The sequence below is a fragment of the Mesoplodon bidens genome (assembly GCF_964165515.1).
Source record: "Mesoplodon bidens genome assembly, chromosome: Y".
Lineage (NCBI taxonomy): Eukaryota > Metazoa > Chordata > Mammalia > Artiodactyla > Ziphiidae > Mesoplodon > Mesoplodon bidens.
This window is the reverse complement of record NC_138180.1, coordinates 49,857,060-49,878,522: the sequence shown is the minus strand read 5'-3', so window position 1 is coordinate 49,878,522 and position 21,463 is coordinate 49,857,060. Positions and strand designations below refer to the sequence as shown.

The window sequence follows — 21,463 nt, the reverse complement described above, 5'->3', positions numbered from 1 at the left end:
TGTGTTCAGGTTTTTCTGTAAGCGATGAAAAACCCGAACGAAGTTTTGGGCCAACCCAATACTTGACCCATAAACAACGTATCAGGCGGAGGTGCAACTCTTTTCCCCTCCTTCGTATACACACCTGAGATTATGTGGACAATAAGAGAAATTTCAACACATAAAGTAAAATCTTTCTTCTTCTCCTCCTACTTGGAAAAGACATTCTTTATATCTTAAGGAAAGCCCTTATGTTCAAATGATTAATAATAGTTTAGCTGCCCAATGCTCATTTTTTCCCATCTAAGATAGCCTTTTAGCCCAGAACATTTAAAATGTTCGCACCTGAAACACGAATACCTCATCCATTTAAAGGGAAAGACAACCTTTGGGAGAATATTATAATCTTCCAAGTGGTTGTATGCAGCTGAAAACTCTGGGTCTATGAAATGGCCCCTCATTGACAGAAAGATGATTGAAAATATTGGTCTAGAAATGGAATTCAAGAGCACGCAGTTTTGTGGAGTGGGATGATGGTAAATATAAGGATACTGAGGTAGAAACTAGCTTTGCCACTTCAGCTATAAGCACTGAAATATCACTTGCACTCTAGTAATTCTGGGTTGGCCAAAAAACTCGTTTGGGTTTTTTGTAAGAGGGTACAGAAAAACCTGAACGAACTTTTTGGCCAATCCTATGAGATGTATTACAAAAAACATACTGTTATTGCAATTTAGGTGGAAGATAGTTGAAAATGAAGGAATCAAACACGCCCAGCTTCCTGTGGAATATATGGCAGAGGCGTAACCACTGAGTAGATTCTCAACTGAGACAAAGACATATTTCAGTCTACAAACAAGAACCTGTCCAATTTTATAATCTCCAGTGAATATTTTCATATCCCTGAGATCTGTTGAGCTTTGGAAGGGTTGATTATTTTTTCTATCCCATCACAGCTCTGGGGGAAAATACTGTTACTTTAGAGTTGATACCTTATTTATCTTGCACTGAGAAAGATGTATTTACATGTATTATGATGCTTCGAAATGATTAATTAGAACTGTTACAGAAAAATGGAGTGCCTGGGTTCCAGCCATGAAGCAGACAGATTACCATTATGCCGTTTAAGTAATACTTTATAAACCCATTTGTCACCCAGAAGAGGTGTCACATGTAATCTGATTCGCTGGAGGTAATGGATTAGGTGAAATGTACTTACATTTTCAGTAACACGCGCGAAATAACTAACTTAACCCATCGGCAAACTGCATTCTATCTCTTAAATCTTATTACGCTCCCCGGGGCCAACAGAAGAATAGGTATTTGTATTTCAACTGACATCAGAAGGGGCTAATGTCACGATTAGCTACCACAGATTTTATTCAAACCGGCCCCGTTTAGGCAGTTTGCTTGACATACGAGGACTTGTATGGCCATATCCACATATGCACTTGTGGCCTTGTGTCAAGGAAGCATTTCCTTACTTGAGACAGATATTATAACTAGGAAAGCATCTACACCAAAGGTTCGGAATGTCTGATTAATCAACAGTTCTTAACAATCTTGAATGGGCAAAGCACCATGCAGTGGACAGTTTGCCATATTTTGGCTTCTTAAGATCGACCACTTCTAGAGGCTGTGGAGGCCAAGATCAGGGAGTTACCACGGTTATGCTCTAGGGTCTCATGAGCCCCTCTTCCTGCTTCATTTAGTGCATCCTCACATGGCAGAGAGAGACAGGGAAAGGAAGCCAGCTGTCTTCTCTGACGTCTCCTGTTGGAAGGGAGCTAATCCCGTCATGAAGGCTCCACCCTCATGACCTCATTACCTCCTGAAGGTCCAATCTCCAAAACCCATCACATTGGGGATCAGGGTTTCAACAGATGAATTTGGGGGGGGGGGGACACACAAACATTCAGTCCATAGCAGCATCTAAATGTCCTTTGTGGAGAACTGTCTTGCTCCCATTACATGTAAACTGAGTGCAAAGGTAGATCAAGTTGGGACTTCCCTGGTGGTCCAGTGGTAGAGAATCTGCCTTCCAATGCAGAGGACGTGGGTTCAATCCCTGGTCAGGGAACTATGATCCCACATGCCACGGGGCAACTGAGCCCACATGCCACAGCTACTGAGCCCGCACACCTCAAAGAGAGAGCCCGCGTGCCACAAACTACAGAGCTCACGCACCCTGGAACCTGCGTGCCACAACTAGAGAGAGATAACCCGCATGCCACAACTAGAGAGAAACCCGAGCAGACCGCACGCCAGCACAAGAGGATCCCACACGCCTCAACAAAGATCCCGTGTGCTGCAGCTAAGACCCAACACAGCCAAAAAAAAAAAAGAAAAGTAAATAAATAAATATTCGTAAAAGACCTATTTAAAAAAAAAACAAAAAGCTGATCAGGTTGACCATCTCCCTTTTAGGAAACCAAACGGGACAGATGTACCCTCTTCCTGAGAGGTGGGAATTTGACCTAAGCCCCTCTATTCAAGGCATCACCTCTTGAGCACATGGCGAGGATGAGATGCATGGTCGAAGCACAGTCACTGCAGACCAGTCTGCCGGAGAGAAGGCTTCTGGAGACCTCTAGAGATCTCTTGGTTACCCCCGATCCCAAGTGTTGACCTCCAACCTCACGTGGATTTCATGAACCTTCTTGATAATCTTTCTACCAAATTGCAAAATGAGCTTCACTCGCTTTCAGCCAAAACCCAAACTGATACAGACATGTCCAGTTGGAAAAGATAAAAATCTGGAACACTTGCATATAACTCATCTCATGGATATAAACTTGATTCATAAAGCATGACTGTAAAGGCAAACTTTACAAGGAATTAAGTATCTCTCATTTTTAAAAATTGATCACGTTCAACAAAACACTGGAAGGAATGCTAAATCGTGTAACTTTTCAAAAGGTAAACTTTAATGTTGATTCCATGTAAGTATCAACATGAAGATGGCTGTTGGATGATTTGGATTAAAATTCACAATTGTGGCATTGCCTCTGGTGGGTCAACATGAATGCCGGTTTTCGCCATCCGATGGAGGGCAGCTTCTTGTTTTTTTTTTGTTTTCTTTTTTGTTTTTATAAGCAGGTTCTTTTTTTAAAATTTTTATCTATTTATATTTATTTTTGGCTGTGTTGGGTCTTCCTTTCTGTGCGAGGGCTTTCTCTAGTTGCGGCGAGTGGGGGCCACTCTTCATCGCGGTGCGCGGGCCTCTCATTGTGGCAGCCTCTCTTGTTGCGGAGGACAGGCTCCAGACGCGTAGGCTCAGTAGTTGTGGCTCACGGGCCCGGTCACTCCGGGGCATGTGGGATCCTCCCAGACCAGGGCTCGAACCCGTGTCCCCTGCATTGGCAGGCAGACTCTCAACCACTGTGCCACCAGGGAAGCCCTAGCTTCTTGTTTTGATTGCAACCGAGGATTAAAACCATGTCAGAAGATGGTACTTGAGGAACAGAATCAGGATCTCATGGTTCCCTTTGCCAGGTGATAACAGTATATGTCAAATAACAACGGGGCTCTCCAGTGAACCTGTACTTGGGGCTGTCATTCCTACTTAGTTTTCTGTATCTCCAATCTTAAGCTTTTCCCTTGTGTTCTCCAAAATAAATAAATAAATAAATAAAATAGAGAAATATTTACAAAGAGAAATCTGATCATGACCATGACTTTGACATCGTCCCACATCTTTTGGGATGAGCTCTGAAGCCAATACCATGACTTTGAGAATCTGGCCCCTGCTACCGCCCAGCCTCCCCTCCCGGCGCCTCTCCCTCCCGTGGTCTCTGCCCACTTCACCCCCGCCAGCCACACGGCATTTATTTCTGTTCCTCTCACATCATGGGGCTCCTGCCAGGTGGCTCCTCTAGCCTGAAATACCCTCAACCTCACCCCCATGCCTCCCAGTCTCACTCCCACCTCCAACACCCACATTCTTCCTGCCATCAGCATATCCTGTCTTCTCCCATTTTCCTTCCACGTCACTGAACACCCTGCCCTTTCACTTTCCCTACTTCTCTTCTGAACTGTAGAGCTCACTTGGCTGTATCTTGTCATGGAAAGTAACAGGGGTCTCTCATTCACCGTTATATTCCTAAGACCTAGTGTCACGCCCAGCTCCTAGCAGGTGCCAAGAAACGTATTTGTCAATGGAATATGAGTCGGCCATAAAGAAGAATGAAATACTGCTGTTTGCAGCAACATGGATGGACCTAGAGATTGTCACACTCAGTGAAGTCAGTCAGGCAGAGAGAGACAAATATCATTTGACATTGCTTATATGTGGAATCTAAAATATGATACCAATGAACTTATCTACGAAACAGAAATAGAGTCACAGATGTAGACAACAAACTTGTAGTTACCAGGGGGTGAGGTGGGGAGGGATAAATTGGGAGTTCGGGATTGACACATACACACGACTATATATAAAATAGATAACCAATCAGGACCTACTGTAGAGCACAGGGAACTCTACTGAATGCTCTGTAAGGACCTGTATGGGAAAAGAATCTGAAAAAGAGGGGATCTATGTGTACGCATAACTGATTCACTTTGCCGTACACCTGAAACTCACACAACGTCGTAAATCCACTGTCCTCCAGTAAAAAATTTTAAAAAAAGAACTGTTTGTTGTCAGCGTCTTGTTGCAGGAACAGCAAACCCCGATCTACCGAACAGTTGACAGACTGTGGGACCCCCGCCATGGCCTCCGTCCATATCCTCAGCTCTGACGTCTGAGAGTACCACCTCTGTCACACTGGGGGAAGGAAGTCCACCCGTTGACCAGGTATTGGAGGGTAGTTACTCAAGCAAGATGAACTCTTGGTCATCCTCGTAGAAACGTTAGCAGCACCCTGCCTTAAAATGCTGAGTACTCCCCGTCACCGCATGGTACACAAATCCTACCACAGAGCTGTGAAAATGAGAACGCTACCTGTATGTAAGTCAGCCTAGCACAGGACCCTGAGAACGTACACACAAGTAGCTGTAACAGGAGAGAGCTACCAAGGCCCGTGGCACACGAGAGGAGATCTCTCAGTCACTGGGAGATGGATCAGTGTTCTACAGGGACGCTGCTACCTTGAAATGGTCCGCGATTACATTCTGGGAAGCATGCTCCTTTCTGCACAGTTTTGCTACAAAAACATTTAAAATCTCTGCTTAAAAAATGGGGCCAGACGGACATGTTTTATGTGAAATAATTAGGAGAATTTGAGAAGTAGTAATTTTGGTAATTACCAAATAGTGTGGTTCTTTCCCAATAAAGCATATGTCAAATTACATTAAAAAAATATCACTAGGTTGTTCTGCCTTTAAAAGATTTTACATATGCAGAATACAAGTTTAAATATGCTAATGCTTTCTCCCCATATTGTATTTAAATAATTGTTTTTAAAAACAAATGAGCTTGACTGCTTCTCAGTTTCACTTCTTCTTGTGAAATTTCAAGCTCTGAAAGTTTCTTCTGATCTCTCCCCAGTGATTGTTTCAGACAAAAATCACACTTTTTTTTGCAAAGAAGTAGCATGGGAGAGGGTATGAGAAGTGATGCCGAGGAGTTTTGCTCTCGTAACAAAGAAAAGATTTCTGTGCATCTGATTCCTATAGATGACGTTTTCCATTGTAGGTCTTCCAGAAAGAGGACTATTTGTTCTTTTTTTTTTTTTTTTTGCGGTACGCGGGCCTCTCACTGTTGTGGCCTCTCTCGTTGCGGGGCACAGGCTCCAGACGCGCAGGCTCAGCGGCCATGGCTCACAGGCCCAGCCTCTCCGCGGCATGTGGGATCTTCCCAGACCGGGGCACGAACCCGTGTCCCCTGCATCAGCAGGCGGACTCTCAACCACTGCGCCACCAGGGAAGCCCCTATTTGTTCTGATAAGTCATCCTCATTCATCCCTGTGAACTCTGTAAGTATTTATCAGCCTTCTCATGCTTGTTCATATGTTGTTGGTAGCATGCTATTCTTTCAATACAAAAAATACCAATATGGAGCTGATGTCACAAAGTATACGGTTTCATGTTCTGTTTTGTTTATCCTTCTGAGTGACAGGGATCATTACTGATTTGGGCCAATATAAATAAATGCACTCCACGGCCGTGGACAAAAGAAGAGAAACTGGCTGAGGCAGGGGGAGAATTTACGCTTTCTTCATAAATGACCCCGAGTGTCTACCTGAGCTAACTGGGAATGAGCTTCCCAGGGTAATCGAAACAACGAAAGAGACGATAAAAGTTACTCTCCTGCTATTCCAGAATGGGAATGTCCACTAGCTCAGAGTCACAGAAACAAGAAAACGTAGAAATAGTCTCTGTTTGTAAGAAATACAGACCATAGTCTCCACACACCTAGCTCTCAGAGAACAGCAGAGGGCTGAAGAGTTTTCGCTGAATAAACACTCCATGTCAAGGGACTGCAGTAGCCTCGTCAAAGGCTTGTTGTACACAAGTCAATGTTGGGGCTCAAAATTATGACACTGATATTAAGACAAAGAAATGCTTATATTTACAAATCACTTGAGTGATAAAGCGGTACTTCCCAGGAGAAGTAGCATGCCTACTGCTAAGGACCGAATTGTGTCTCCCCAGGTCCTTGTGTTGAAGCCCTAACACCCAATGTGATGGTATTTGGAGGTGGAGTCTTCGGGGAGTAATTAGGTTTAGATGAGGTCATGAGGGTGGAGCCCCAGGATGGGATGAGTGAAGAAGGAGGAGGAGGGGCAGGAGAAGGAGAAGAATTCTTTCTGCACCATGTGAGAACACAGTGAGAAGGTGGTCACGTGTGAGTAGGAAGCAGGTCCTCACCAGAACTCAGCCGTACTGGTGCCCTGATCTCAGGTTTCCAGCCTCCAGAACTGTGAGCAATACATGTTTGTTGGGAAGCCACCCAGTCTGTGGTGTTTTGTTATGGCAGCCCATGCTGACTGAGACAAAATAATCCCACAATGAATTGAATACGCCCACCCTCAGGTGCCTTCAGCTTTATAAATGCAGGGGTATCAGTGTTCCAGGGAGCCAGACCATATCCTGAGTTCAGCGTCCAGGTTAACTGTCTTAATAGATCCATAAACATACTGACGGTAAGGGGTGGGAGTGGTCAGGGGTACCAGTCACCTAATTATGCAGAAGAAGAAACTGGAGGCCAGAGTGGTTGAGTGACATGGGTAACATCACACAACTAGTTAACGGCAGAGATTCAAACAGGACCCACCCTCCTGACTCCCAGACAGTATGGTCTCAACTACACTACAGCACATTAGTCCTGGGCTTTCCCTCTGTAGATGATGATGTAGAGAAGGTTTCAACCATTACACTCATCCTGTATATGAGCAGGAGCCTATGGGGCCTTCCCAGTACAGACCACTCCATCCCCTGCCTCTCGTTGGTAGAAAAACTTTAGCCTCCTAGGCCTTCCCCAAGTTCCAAAGAACAAATTTAATCACAGAAGTGAGAAATGAAGAAATAAAGGAAAACGATCAAGCAAAACAAATTAATAATAGTTTAGTCATTAGAGAAAGCCAAGGACTCCATTCCTCCTCAAGGACTATAGATCATATTCCGAGCCACGTCCTTTGAGCTGTTTTGCAGATACTGAAACCTCCACCAGGGAAGAAGTCAACTGCATGCTGCCCACCAGCACGGAGACCCCAGACCAGCTGGAGCCAGAAGGTTGAGGATGCCAACTCCCGATGACCTCACCACCAACCAATCAGAACAGTGTCCACCAGCTGATCACACAGCCCACAACCCCACTCCCTCACCCTGTCTTTTAAACCCTTTCCCTGAAATCCATCGGAGACTTTGGACCTTTTGAGCATGGGCTGCTCGTTCCCCTTGCTTGGCCCCTGCAATAAACACTGCATTTTCCTTCACCACAACATGCTGTCAGGAGACTGGCTTTGCTGTGCGTGGGCGAGTGGACCCAAGTTTGGTTCAGTAACAACCTTACAAATAATTCAATACGTACGTATGTGTATGCATGCAGGACTCTGTGTATGTATATAAGCACATCCATATAAGTATGCATGTTTGAAAGGCATTAATATGCCTGTTTGATAAGAAATTGCCAGGAGGTAATGGCAAAAAAAAAGTCAATCCTAAAATAAGAGGAAGGTCACATCTGGATGCCTAGATCCACTGGACTCTTGTCCCTTTCGGTGTTTTCTACCGCTAAATTGATCATCAAAAACAGAGAAACTGAACAGAACGTGTGTGACAGACTTCACTCCTTCTGTCATCAGTGTCCCTTTTGAGTTTTGGGAGACCAGACTCAGCTAATGACCCAAGAGCGTTCAATATATACGCTGTGCCATATTCTTTAAAGCTCTGACCGCACCTAAAGCTCACGACAGCTGTACAAAGGAAATACCAACCACGGTCTGTAAAAGTTAGCAAGCTAATAGGTCCTTCCCTCATGGGGGGCATAGAGCCCAGTAGTTTGAATTCAGCTCCTTTTAATCTTCACAAGACTGACTGCCCCTAAAGCCAGAAAGTGCAGGATTTATCCTTGTGTCTCCCGAAATCGCTGGTAAGCTAAAGCCTCTATGCCTTGGATTGAGGAATTAAGAGTCTCTTTCTATCACTTACTGCTTAAAAGAATGCTCTCCACGCAAGAGGGAAGAGATACGGGAACATACGTATATGTATAACCGATTCACTTTGTTATACAGCAGAAACTAACACACCATTGTGAAGCAATTATACTCCAATAAAGATGTAAAAAAAAAGAAAGAATGCTCTCCAAAATCGTTTCCAATATCCGGGGGGGCAACACGGTATGGCGGGTAAGGCTCTGGGCTGTGACCTTGGCCCCGTTTACAGCACCCACCCGTCACCCCGCCCTGCTAGGTCTCTCCGTGCGGGAACCTGCTCACACTGTTTCATGTCTTTGTTGTCTTTGGTCTCAGCTCCTGCGGCAGAGCTGTCCAGGGATCCATCTGCCTGCTCTTGACTTTCTTTGTGAGGATGGACTTTCTCCCATGTTGAGTCAGCTCTTTAGAAGGTAGGTCCAGGTGTTTCCGTCCTACTCAGAAAGCCCAAGGGGACAGTTCCTCCCCTCTCTCCTCTCCCAAGTCAGGGGACAGGTGTCTGACCTGAGCTACACCCATCCAGACACCCTCCCCAGGAGCCAATTTCTCATCCTGGCCTCATCTTCCCATCTTCCCCCGAAACAAGGATTCCTACCCATAAAACACTCGTGGGGTATATGTGAGGACACCTCCCGGGAGATGTAATCTTACGTATGATCTCAGGATGGAACGAAATGTTCTTTCTACTGAATTTTCAAAGGCACTGTCATTCTTTTTCGAAAGGATGAAGGCGTTCAAAGGTCTGAGAGTTCAGGCAATCGTTGGGCATCGCCCCTCGGCAGAGGCTTTCATGAGCTGGCACCGTGAAGGTACACAGGCCGGCAGGAGGGAACAGAAGAAAGAGACCCGATGCAGGTTTGGCCGGAGCCCGCTTCAAGGGCCCCCTGTCTGAGACAGGCTGGCTCTTAATAGCTGGGGAGTAACGTGGTGAACAGGACAGAAATCAAAGTCAAGGTGGTTCCACGGGGGACAGAGGTCAAAATGTCCATTGAGCAAAGAGACCGGGGAAAAAAGGCCAATATTCTGGGGTGGCACCTAGAGCAACAAGCAAATGATACCCAGGAAAAATGGGGGGAGATGGATAATCATGCATTTTGTTTAAAACCCACTCTTAAGAAGGCAGGCAGTGAATCCAGTGAAGATCTGAGCATTCGTGTCGTGTCAGGAAGGGTGCCCAGCAAACAGGTAAGACTTTGAAGCAGACGCCCTCCGTGTTCAAACCCTAGCCACTCAGTTCACCAGAGGGGGGACCAGCTGTGGCTTCGTGGAGAGCCTTGCAAAGGTTTCCGAAATCTGGGTGCGTGAGAGGGAGCACAAGACCCCACGGAGCACCCTCATACAGAGTTTCCTTTTGAAGATAAAGGATGTGGTTCATCTAGAGAGAGACAAAGCGAGAAACAGAGATCAGTAAACAGAAAGGGAGACACAGAAACAGAAAAAGACAGAGAGACAGACAGACAGGAAGAACCTGCACACATGGGGGATCCAGAAGACATTTCAGGCATCAGGCACCATCTCCCATACTTCATATTTGCACACAGGTTATGTTTTGTCTCAGAATTAAACCATCAAGCTCTGCACAAAGCATTTTTTTTTCCCCATGAGCGTTCAAACCATAAGTTTCCAACATGCGTTTCCGTTCCTCCAGCCATGTCATCAAGCAGCCCATCTAACTGGGTACATCGATTGCAAACCATCGGTGGAAAAAAAACGGCCACGGGGGTCTCCAGCGGAGTTCTGGACTGAAGGAGTGCGTCCTAAATCCCATGGCCCTTGTCTAGACCAAGAGTCAGAAAACACTTTTAGTTTTTTAAGGAACCTACATACTGTTTTCCATAGTGGCTGTAACACTGTAAAGCAACTATACTCTAATAAAAATTAAAAAAAAAAAAAGCATCAGAAACCACATTGCCAGGTGATCACGATAGAACTTTTGTAACCCAGCGGTAAATCAACTCCGTGTGTTCGGGCCGGTACTGACGGGGCTGCCAGCTTCACACGGGAGTGCCTCTGCGTGGGACTATCTCTGCCAGAAGGGTAGGGCTGTGTGCTACACTGGGGGCTGGTGTGGTCCGCACACTCAGGGGAGTGGACACCCTAGGCACGACCCTCACTGGCTGAGGATATTCACTGCAGCTTCCTCTCCCCCGAGCAGGGTGGCTCTGAGGTAGCTACTACCAGTCTCCCAGGGAATCTGCGGTCCCACTGAGACCCAGTGGCCCACTGGGGTAGCCCTCGTGAACGCACTTATTGGTGTGGGAGGTTGAAGTCTAAGATGTACCCCGAGATCCCTTTCTGCTGGTGTAAAGTGCCCTCCTCTTGAGAATGCATGGGACCTGTGAATATGGTGAATGTCACTCTCTCTCTCTCTTTTTTTTTAACCTATTATTATCATTAGTTTTAAGTTGTGGCAAAAAACACACATAACATAAATTGGACCATTTTAACCATTTTTCAGTGTACGTTTCAGTGGCATTAAGTATATTCACATCGCTGTGCCATCATCACCACCGTCCATCTCCAGAATGTTTCCATTTCCCGAAACTGAAAATCCATACCCATTAAACACTAATACCACGTTGCCCCTGCACACAGCCCTGGCAACCACCACGCCACTTTCTGTGTCTATGAATGATATCCTCTACATACTGCACTGAAGTTGAATCACACAATATTTGTTTTTTTGTGCCTGGCTTATTTTACTGAGCGTGATATCTTCCAGGTTCACCCATGCTGTAGCCTGTGTCAGGATTTCCTTCTTAGGGTTGAATTTTATAAATACTGCGTTTTGCTTATCCACTCTTCTGTCAATGGACGCCTGGATTCCTTCCACCGTGTGGCTACTGTGGACAAACATTATTTTTATAATACTGTGGTTTGATTTCTACCCCCATACAAAGGAATACCGAGGCTAAGGGGGTGGGGTAACTTGTGCACACAAGCCGAGAAGTAGGCTCCAAACTCAGGACTGTCTGCTCGCACCCACTACCCCTTTTCTCTCCATCTTTCCGTACTTTTTATTCCTACAGAAGGGTGTTGTTGTTGTTTTTCTGCTGTTTGTTTGTTTCAGCATGAGGATCAACAATGTGAATGTCACTCTGTTGACTAGGTTCTCACTGGTTGACTTTTGAGTCCATCAACTACCCTGGGTGGGCCTGACCTAATCAGAAGAAAGGTAGAGTCAAAAAGATAGGATCCTACAGGCCTGGAAGAAAGGAAATAGCCACGATGAGAAACGACCAGGGGTTCATAGGGCAGGGACTGCAGGAGCTGAGTGTGGTCCCTGGGCCACCCTAAGCAAGTTTTTGTTTTTTGTTTTTAAGCTTGGTTGTACCACTAACATTCACACTTGGCAGAAACTTCTTGCCCTGAACGGTAGGGAACTTCTCAGGCTCCTAGATGTCTCCACTTTATGTCTATATTGTTACGGGCAGTATGACTCTGAATGTCCCATAGGAGAGGCCGTAATCCCCCTCTCCCCTTTCCTGCTGTGATTACTGACTCACCCCGGAGGAAGCTGGCGTGGCAAAGGCTCCTACTTAGAATCATGGTCTCCCCAGTCAGCACACTCTGCACTAAGCTTCAGCGGGTCCCCGGCATGGACACGTGTCCATAAAAAGCACCTTGATAACCTCAGATCCTGAGGGCGTCGATGGACCTTTGTAAAAGCCATGGTGCCTGTCCAGGGTGGGTGGCACGGCAGGACCTAGATTTTCTTTTTTCTCAAAGTAATCACATTCCTTGAGGTGCACAGTGTGAAGTAATTAAACTTGGTTTTGTCGCAACATGGTTCTGTGACCAAGAAAAAATAAATAAAAACAAGAGGGTGGTGTGAAAAACAAGCTTATTTTCAGCTCTGTGTTGTTAATCATCTGCTCTCACCCCGGGGTCCTGCCTGGGATCATCTGATTTCTTTCCCATGCAAAGAAAACAAATGAGAAGCAGTTCACCCCTCCTGGTTTGCCAGCCCCTGATTCTATTTCCGCGTCTTTGTGCCAACGGCTGAAGGATTTCAAGGGCCTCTGGCAGCAGCCCAATGATGGGGGGTACGGACCATATTTGGGATTTTCAAGGAAAAGCAAGTTCAACAGAAAGGAAACAGCCTCTGTGGCTCTTGCAATTCTTTAGTTTGGAAGGCAGCCTATCGCCAAGACCTGGGAAAGAAGGGTTGGTGCCATCAAGATGCCAGCATTTGTGTGTGTTTCCTGTGACTGCCCCAACTCATGACCACCACCTGGATGTCTGTAAACAAGGGAAGTGCATCCCCTCCCGGTTCTGGAGGCCAGAAGTGCAAAATCAAGGTGTCCGGAGGCCTGCACTCCCCGTGAAGGCTCTAGGGGAGGGTCCTTCCTGGTTTCTGGTGGCTGCTACAATCCTTGGTGCTGACTGGCTTGTGGCCACCTCGCTTCAATCTCTGCCTCTGTCTTTGCTTGTTCTTCTGTGAATACTTCTGTCCAAATCCCCCTTTCCTCCCTCTTATAAGGACACCAGTCACTGAACTGAGGGCACGAGGATGATTTCCAACCAAGACCCTTAACTGATGACACCTGCAAGATCCTCTTTCCAACTGAGGTCCCATTCTGAGATTCCCAGGGACATAAATTTGGGAGAGGACCCTCTTCAATCCACTATGTGATGTCCCTCTCCGTCTCTCTGTCACCTTTCTGTGGCTCTCACCTTGTCCTGACCCCCAAGGAGCTGAGAGGTCGTCTCTGGCAGGAGGAATGAAGAAGTCTGCTATTCTCAGCACAGCCTGTTATTTATAGAGTGACGCTGCCCGGGGATCACACGCCTGCCACGAGAGCCCTGGGATCACACGTCAGCCTCAGACATCAGGACAAAAGTTAAAACCCACAGCAGTGGGATGGGGAACTGGCATCACCGTGCCCGGGTTGGTCCTCCTCTGATTAATTAGGCCGACGGCGAAATACCAGGTCTTGCGTCGCCGTAACCGGGTATTGTTCTCCCACGAAAACGTACCAGCTCTGCCAGAAGCTTTGCCCCAGTTCCTTCTCTTCTCATTTGTGTTTTTTATCTTCAGGTTGGAAGGATACTTAGCAGTCCGTCTTCCCTGCTGAGTTCCTTTCTGGGAGCTGGGTCCCGGGAATCCGCAGCGCCTGTCCATCAAAGGGACGCAGATACAAAAGGTCTGCTCGGGGGCTGCCAGCCAAACCCAGGGGGGCCGTTCCGGTGCTGAGTGCACATTCAGGCTGGATTAGCTCCGCTTTGGGGGACACTGGTAGACACCAAAGGAATGTGTCTAGGATATCACGAGATCTCGCGGCTGGTGGGCAGAAAGCAGTGGTGCTGGCAGTGACATGCCAGCCACAGCACAAAAGCAAAGAGAGACCCAGTGTATATTTTGGCTGAGGAGGAGAAACCAAGGGTGATCTCTGCGGAGCCGGGGGGACACAGTTGCTGGTTTCATCTTCAGCGGGTATTGATTCAAGCCAACTGAATGACACTCAGGCATGCACGGAGGTGTCACGGTGATGGAGGGAAGTGTGAGAAACGCGGGGCATTTTCCTGCCTTTCTGGTAACAGACACCTAAGAAAACATGATAACCATAGTGACTGTGGTAAAGCTGTGTGCATATGGAGTGATTTTCTTTATAGGATCAGAAATCATGGAAGTGCGGCATCCGCTCCTCCCCTTGGCTTAGAGGGAATGCATCCTTTTATTTCTCCTCACTTGGGCCTCCATCTTCAGAATCCCAAAGGCCTCCAAAGGCCTACCCACGCTCTTGTCCTCCAAGGCTGCTTGAAGATCAGCCACCATCATGAAAGACACAGTAACTATCCAGGACCAGGAAGTTCATGACCGACCGACTACTTCAGTGGAAACAAACGGGCATCAACGTCCTTCACCCTGGAAAGGCAATAGACCTAAGACAGAAATTTGGGGGAAAAACTAGCCAAAATGCATATACAAGACCACACCAGATGCCATCTTTGTATGTGGATTCACAACCCATTTTGATGGTGGCCAGACAACTGGCTTTGACATGGTTTACGATGCCTTGGATTACTGGAGAAGAATGAGCCCAAACCCAGGCTGCAAGACATGGCCTGTATGAGAAGAAAAAGACGTCCAGAAAACAGCGAAAGGAACTCAGGAACAGAATGCAGAAAGTCAGGGGGACTGCAAAGGCCAGTGTTGGTGCTGCCAACAAGAGGAGTGAAGATTCTGCCGTGACTGTATCTGTGGGGACGTGAGCAGCCTTTTCACGAGAGGATTAATAAACTAAGATCTTTTACACGCCAAAAAAAAAGGTCTACCTGTAATCAAGCTGGACGGCTTTTGTGGCCTTGAAAGTGCTGACTGGACTTGAAGCTGCAAACTCTGATCTCCCCACTCAGATGCGAGCAGATGTGTGGTTAGATCACAGAATCACCATGTTTTATCCCCTCATTCATTCCTGCATCCATCCGTTCAGTCTTTTCTGAGCACAGGCTACTAAGAAGGTGAACATTTATGGAGGGTCAAGCAAGTGTAGGCAATGAGCTAGGAGCTGGGAGGACAAGGTGCAGTAAGATACATGGTTACAAGAGAGAAGGCATCCCGCAAGGTGCAGGCTCTGGGGAAGTAACGCAGGGTGGCCTGAGAAAGGCTGGGAGGACAGAGGAAAAAACCTAGAGAATGTGACTTTAGACCCAAACAATAACTGAGAGGAGAAGAAGCAAAGAACATTCTGGGTGGAGGCGTCAGCAGGCCAAAGGCCTTGAGACATGTATTAGTCAGGATAAGCTAGGTTATGCTGCTAAAAAAAATAATCCATAAACTATCAGGAGCAAATTGCTACAAAGCTCCATTTCTTTTATATATATATATCTTTATTGGAGTATAATTGCTTTGCAATGTTGTGCTAGTTTCTGCTGTACAACAAAGTGCATCAGCTCTATGTATACATATACCCCCATATCCACTCCCTCTTGAGCCTCCCTCCCTCCCTCCCTCCCTCCCTATCCCACCCCTTAGGTCATCCCAAAGCAAAGCTCCATTTCTTACATCACAGTCTGATGGGAGTCATGGGGTCTCCCTGTGCCCTGGAGCTACATTATCTGGAACATGTGGCCTCCAGAAACACCTTGCAGGGAAGAGAGAGGAGGAGGACCAGTACTGGCTACTTGCCATCTGCACCTGAAAATGACATGTGTGCCTCTGCTCACAGCTCATCAGGCAAAACTAGTCACCTGGTGCTAGCTACCTCCTTACATGGTGGTCTAGGAAATACAGGTGAGCACATGATATCTGGTGAGCTAACTGTTTGGGCTACGTGCTATGAATGACTTGTACCTCACCAAATTCATATGGGACTGTATATCGCTGTAATGTGACTGTATTTGTTTGTTTGTTTTTCACCTTGTTCACACCTATACTGCAAGTTTGGAAATGTGTATTTTCAAGCAGCCGTATGAAAGTATTCATGAAGAATGCATAATCTCTGAAAATTGTGAAAACATCCCTGCTACCAAGACATTTCCAAATACACAACTGACTACCATACTGTTACTTCTGTGTAGCATGAGAAGTTCATGCTCAAAACAGATAAAATTCTTTAGTTGAGAATGGTATGAATGAGAGTCTTCTTTTTTTAAAATTTCTTAGTCGTTTGGGATCCTTAAGCATGCAAGCCTCAAAGAGGAGGGTCCACGAAGGAACAAGGGTTGTCTTACGGCATCCAGTACAAGTATGGAACGCTTCATGAATTTCGCAAATTTGCGAGTCATCCTCGCACAGGGGCCATGCGCATCTTCTCTGTATCGTTGCAGTTTCAGTATATGTGTTGCTGAGGTGAGCACCCTCATGTGGCTGTATCTGGATGTGGGGTTTTGCGGGAGGTAATCAAAGTTAAATGAAGTCATGGTTTGATGGAATCAAAGTCTCCCAGAGTTCTCTCCTTCTCTCCCTCCACCGTGGGAGGACACAGAGAGAAGGTGGCCCTCTACAAGGCAGGAAGAGGGTCCTCACCAGGAACCAAGTCATCTGGCACGTTGATCTTGGACTTCCAACCTTCAGAGCTGTGGGAAAATCACCTTCTATTGTTGAAGCCGCTCAACCTATGGTGTTTTGTTACGGCGCCTGAACTGAGCAGTTATCTCTCACACCAGGCAGGAAGAGGCTGGCTACTTTGGAAGCTGAGAGCCAGACTGAAGGCCTGGGGGCCAAGGGAGTGACAGAGAGCATTCCATCAAATGAAGCTGGAACAAGAGTGGAAGCCCATGTCATGCAGTGTCACAGGGCCATTGTAACAAGTGCTTCAAGCATAACAGCAAGAGCGCAGAAGGATGGCTTTTGCAAGTTTCAGAATCTCTCCCATAAGCCCAAGTGGATCTAGGGACCGTCTTCCTGAGGATGAGTAAGGTGGCTTAGGTGGGGTGGTGGTCATGGTCATAGAGGGAGGTGGGTGGGTTGAAGAGCTTTCAGGAGATGGAGGAATGGTACCAAGAGATCGATTCTACGCTGGTGTTGAGCAAGAGAGAGTGAAGGAAATACCCCACCTTCCTAGACAGAGCACTTGTGGCGGTGCCCTTGTCCAACATGGGGACCAGGGGTGCAGGACAAGTCTGCTACTGGACACCAGTCTAAGGGAGGGAGGATTTCCAGTCAGAGAATCCACAACGCACACCACTGCGGGTCCCTCACTGTCACTCTGTCAACACTTGTTGTTGAACAAATGGATGAAAGCACACAGGGACGTGAATAAAGCACACGCCTTCCCCATGGGTTGTGTTCCTGGTGAGGGTGAGACGCAAGGAGAGAAGTGCACTTGTAAATTAACTGATGAGGAAATTCCCATACGGTGCAGTGGTTAGGACTTGGCACTTTCACTGCAGGGGCCCAGGGTTCGATCCCTGGTTGGGGAACTAAGATCCCGCAAGCCATGCGGCACGGCCAAAAAAAAAATTCAAACCCTAAATTAATTGATGATTTCAAGGATTTAGTCTTTAGTAGCATGTTGCTTAGTCTTAGTCTCATTTCTTCTCATTTTCTTCTTCTAGTCTCAAACTAGAAGTGGTTCACTTCTAGTTTCATGCCGTTCCGCCACGGATTTAGCCTTTGCACAGACATGTAAGTTCCCTCTTACGTGCCAGCCAGGCACTGTGTGAGGCTCCAGGGCTTTCAGAAAAAAAAAAAAAAAAAAGTCCAATGATATGCCCACCTTCCCCCGAGTAACTTGATCGTCTAGAAGTGGAAAGGGACCAATAAATAACAAATCACAACGTGGTATCATGAAAACTGGCGTGGTGTGGCCAGGATGCTGGGGAAGAGCTGAGAAGCGGCAGCTAAATAATTACGGTTCGGTACGGTTTAGTAAAGACAAACCGTATGGAAGGGAGTTTTGCTGAAAGAGGAGGAGGTGGAGAAAGGACGTGGGAAGGGTGGTCCAGACGGAAGCAAGGGCAGACGCAAAGACAGAGAAGCGTGAGCCAGCACAGCTCAGCAGAGACACGTGGGTGAGGCTGCGGGTAGGGCTGGAAGCTGGCAACCTTCAGAGGGCAGACGCAGAGTTAGGACACAGAAGGCCAAAGGCATCACTTGGGAGAACTTCCCTCAGCAGAGCGATGGACGTTAGAGGGATGAGAGTGAGTGGAATCTTAGAGAAACACACTGAAAGCCAGACGGCAAGTACGCTGGAGAAAGACGATGAGTGAGGAAGCTACAGCGGCAATCCAAGTGAGAGGAGCTGAGATTGCGGATGAAGCCCAGGGCTGTAGACATAAAAGCAGCGAGAAGAGAGCAGACTTGAGGGATAGTCAAGATCAGCACCATCTAGGATGAACACCGGGCTTGGGAAGTGTGGCGAGGGAGATGAAAATGTCCAAGTCCCAATTTCTGGAACCTGTGACTATGTCACTTGACATGGTAAAAGGGGCTCTGCAGATGGGATCAGGGCAAAGACCTTGAGATGAGGAGATGGTCCTGGATTATCCACGTGACCCGAAGTCATCCCAGGGGTATTTAGGATTGAGAAAATGAGACAGGAGCGTCAGAATCAGGGAGAGATGAAGATGGTATGGTGTTGGCTTTGCAGGAGGAGAAGGGGGCCATGAGGTAAGGGATGAGGGCATCCTCTAGAAGCTGCAAAAGGAAACTGCTAGATCCTTCCCTTGGCCCTTCCTTAGGGAAGCAGTGCCAGGGACAAAGACAAACTGTCTTTGACACATGTGGAGTGTGAGGAGGACATGCGTGGTAGGCAGCTGGATATTGGTCCAGAGTCCTGAAGCCAGATCTGGGCTGAGGATACAGAGATGGGAGCCGGGCTGAAGCTCTGGCTGTTTGAGCCTGGCTCTGAATGCCCGCATGACGGTCCGCTGGCTGTAGAAAACCAAAAATAGCTGCATCTGTGCGAGGCTACTGATCAACCGTGTGTGGGCATCCTCCTCACGCAGGCTGACGCGGATGCCATGTTGTTGAGGGTCCGGAGGAAGACAGAAGGAGTGAGAACGTTTGGGGAAGCATCAGTATTACGTGCCGAGCAGTGTATTGTATATTTTGCATGCAATGCCACTGTCCTCTGGTTGCTTCAAGTATTTTAATCCATCAGTCATTCCTTTTCCGCCCAGACAAAATTTTCCTAGCCTCCTATAAACGCGTCGTCAAGTCCTTTGCATCTTGAACACCAGAAGAAGTCCCTGTTCGTTAGGGACGGTGGCCGCAGAGGAAGACGCAGAAGCGGAATCAACAGAGCAGTGGGGGCAGAGGGAACAGAGCTGAGCTACGGGAAAGAGGTGGCGACGGAGAGGAGGCTCACCAGGTGCGTTGTCTTCCCCAATTTCAGGTTTGCACTCCATGGCTGACTTGAGGTTTGCTGGATACTGGACTCCTGCAGGCACCCTAGTGCGCCCCTGTGTTTATTCATTTCCAGGTAGGTCCTAGTGCAGGGACGGAGGGTGGGCACACACACACAAACACTTGTTTACCCCCCAGGCCATCTGCATGTGCAACACGACTTTGTATATGCTCAGAGTCCTTTCAACGTGGGCAGCCACTCACGCTTCCAGTAGCCACAGTCACCAGGAAGCCCTACTGTCCAACAGCCAACTCAATCTGATCATTCACGCTCCTTGCCTCAGCCTTTTACACCTATGATTTTACAGGCCCTGAAACAAAAGACAGTCTGTAGGTTCTAACGTGGTCTATATTTCCTTATCCAGAAAAAAAAAAAAAAAAAAAAAGAGGGAGGAGGGTGAAGGGAGGGCTTTGCTTCTCTCTAGGGCAGGGTTCCTAAACTCTGGCACTAGTCCGAATCCAGCCTGCCACTGTTTTTGTAAATAAAGTTGTATTGGCATAAAACCAAGCCCAGTTGTTTATGTGTTGCCTGTGGCTGCTTCCATCCTGCAATGGTAGATCTGAGAAATTATGAAGAGGCTCTACAGCCCTCAAAGCCTAAAATATTCACTAACTGGCCCTTTACAGAAACTGCCTGCTGATGGCCCCTATAGGGAATCAAGTCTTGTAGAGCAAAGAGGGTAGCCAGTTTCCTCCTCTGTGATATGCTTTAGATATAGCTGTTTAGTATTTTCATGATAGTTATGATATTGATTACATAACCAAATAATAGAGAACAAACTTCAAGGCATTCACAGGTGCTGAGCAGTAGAAAGAAACAAAAAGGCCAAGCCAAGAGCAATGAAAACAGGCAGAAAGAATGAGTTCTACCCTAAAGAAGAATAAAACACTGAGAAAAAATATCCATTTCCATAAGATAAATCTCTTCCCTACCTATAAAACATCTGCCTGGACAGCTAGATAGAAGCTTCTACTTGTGTTCAGACATGCCCAATGTGCTCAGAATCTATGTCAGGATTCTGACTCCAATTTCCTTCTCCAGCATTTTTCTCTGTGATGTGAAACTAATTAAGTCTGGCATCTTTGCAGTTCTTGAAAAAGATGATTGTTTTAACCATATCTAATAACACCTTACGGGCCTTTTGCATTGAAAACAAAAATATATTCTCCCCTTGAAAACATCAATATATATTCTACTACAATGTGGGTATTAATTCTCTGTGTATACAGCAGGCACTTAAAAATGATTTCACTTCCTCTAAAATTTGATTATGTATTTGAACCCAGCCCACTCCAGCCTTGCTATGAAAATGGTGTGCTATGGTGCACACATGTCTTTCTGGGGCATACACAGCATGAGAAAATGTCTGTATTGATGCTGGGTCACACTTACAACTTTGGGTGATTTAATATGCCTCTAATTAGTTAAGATCTAGTGACTACATTTTCGCAGCGGTTTCTAGTTGATATCCGCGTTTGAGTGTATGTTATGTCAGTCCTGAGAGGTGGATGTCAGCTCAGAGAACTTCGGTAATATCTTTTTTTTTTTTTTTTCCCATTCTTTAGCTCCTGCTTTGTGCACGATAATACCGTTCAAGCATGCAAAACAGTACAGTAGCTCTTCTTCAGTGCCAGACCTTAACAACAATAATCTTCAGCAAGGAATTCAGGGAGAATCACACTTTCAACATTTTTCGAGGTCATGGAGTTAACAGTCACGTCCATGTTTCTTCATTTGCCTTGAAGGTTCTAACTGTTGTATATTACCAGGCCATCCCCCTTCTCCTATTAAAATGCGTATCGGGATATTGAATATTCAAGTATTATGGAGTAAAATCTATTTTTCTATTTCTGGAAAATGGACCATTGGGATTCACTATTCAATGCTAATGTAAGAAAAAAAATCTTATTTACTCAATGAAAAGAAGAAAGTGGTCATAGACAAATCCACACGGGGCCTGGGATTGGAGTGAGAAGGTGAAAAGCAAAGCAGAGGTGTCCATGGTACCATAAGGTTAAACAGGGGAGAGGAAGCAGTTAACACAGACAGGAGACTGAGTCTTTTTCACCAAGGCTGCCTTAGGCATATGGA

At 46.5% G+C, this 21,463-nt stretch overlaps 1 long non-coding RNA gene and 1 pseudogene across 2 annotated transcripts in view; one reads left to right on the top strand and one right to left on the bottom strand.

Moving 5' to 3' along the window:
- The window catches only part of LOC308609620, a 310,091-nt gene that overhangs the window by 27,990 nt on the left and 260,638 nt on the right, over nucleotides 1-21,463 (bottom strand). The window lies entirely within an intron of this gene.
- Nucleotides 14,357-14,792, top strand: LOC308609650 (small ribosomal subunit protein eS24-like; annotated as a pseudogene). Its single transcript has one exon. The product of its transcript is annotated as a small ribosomal subunit protein eS24-like (transcript).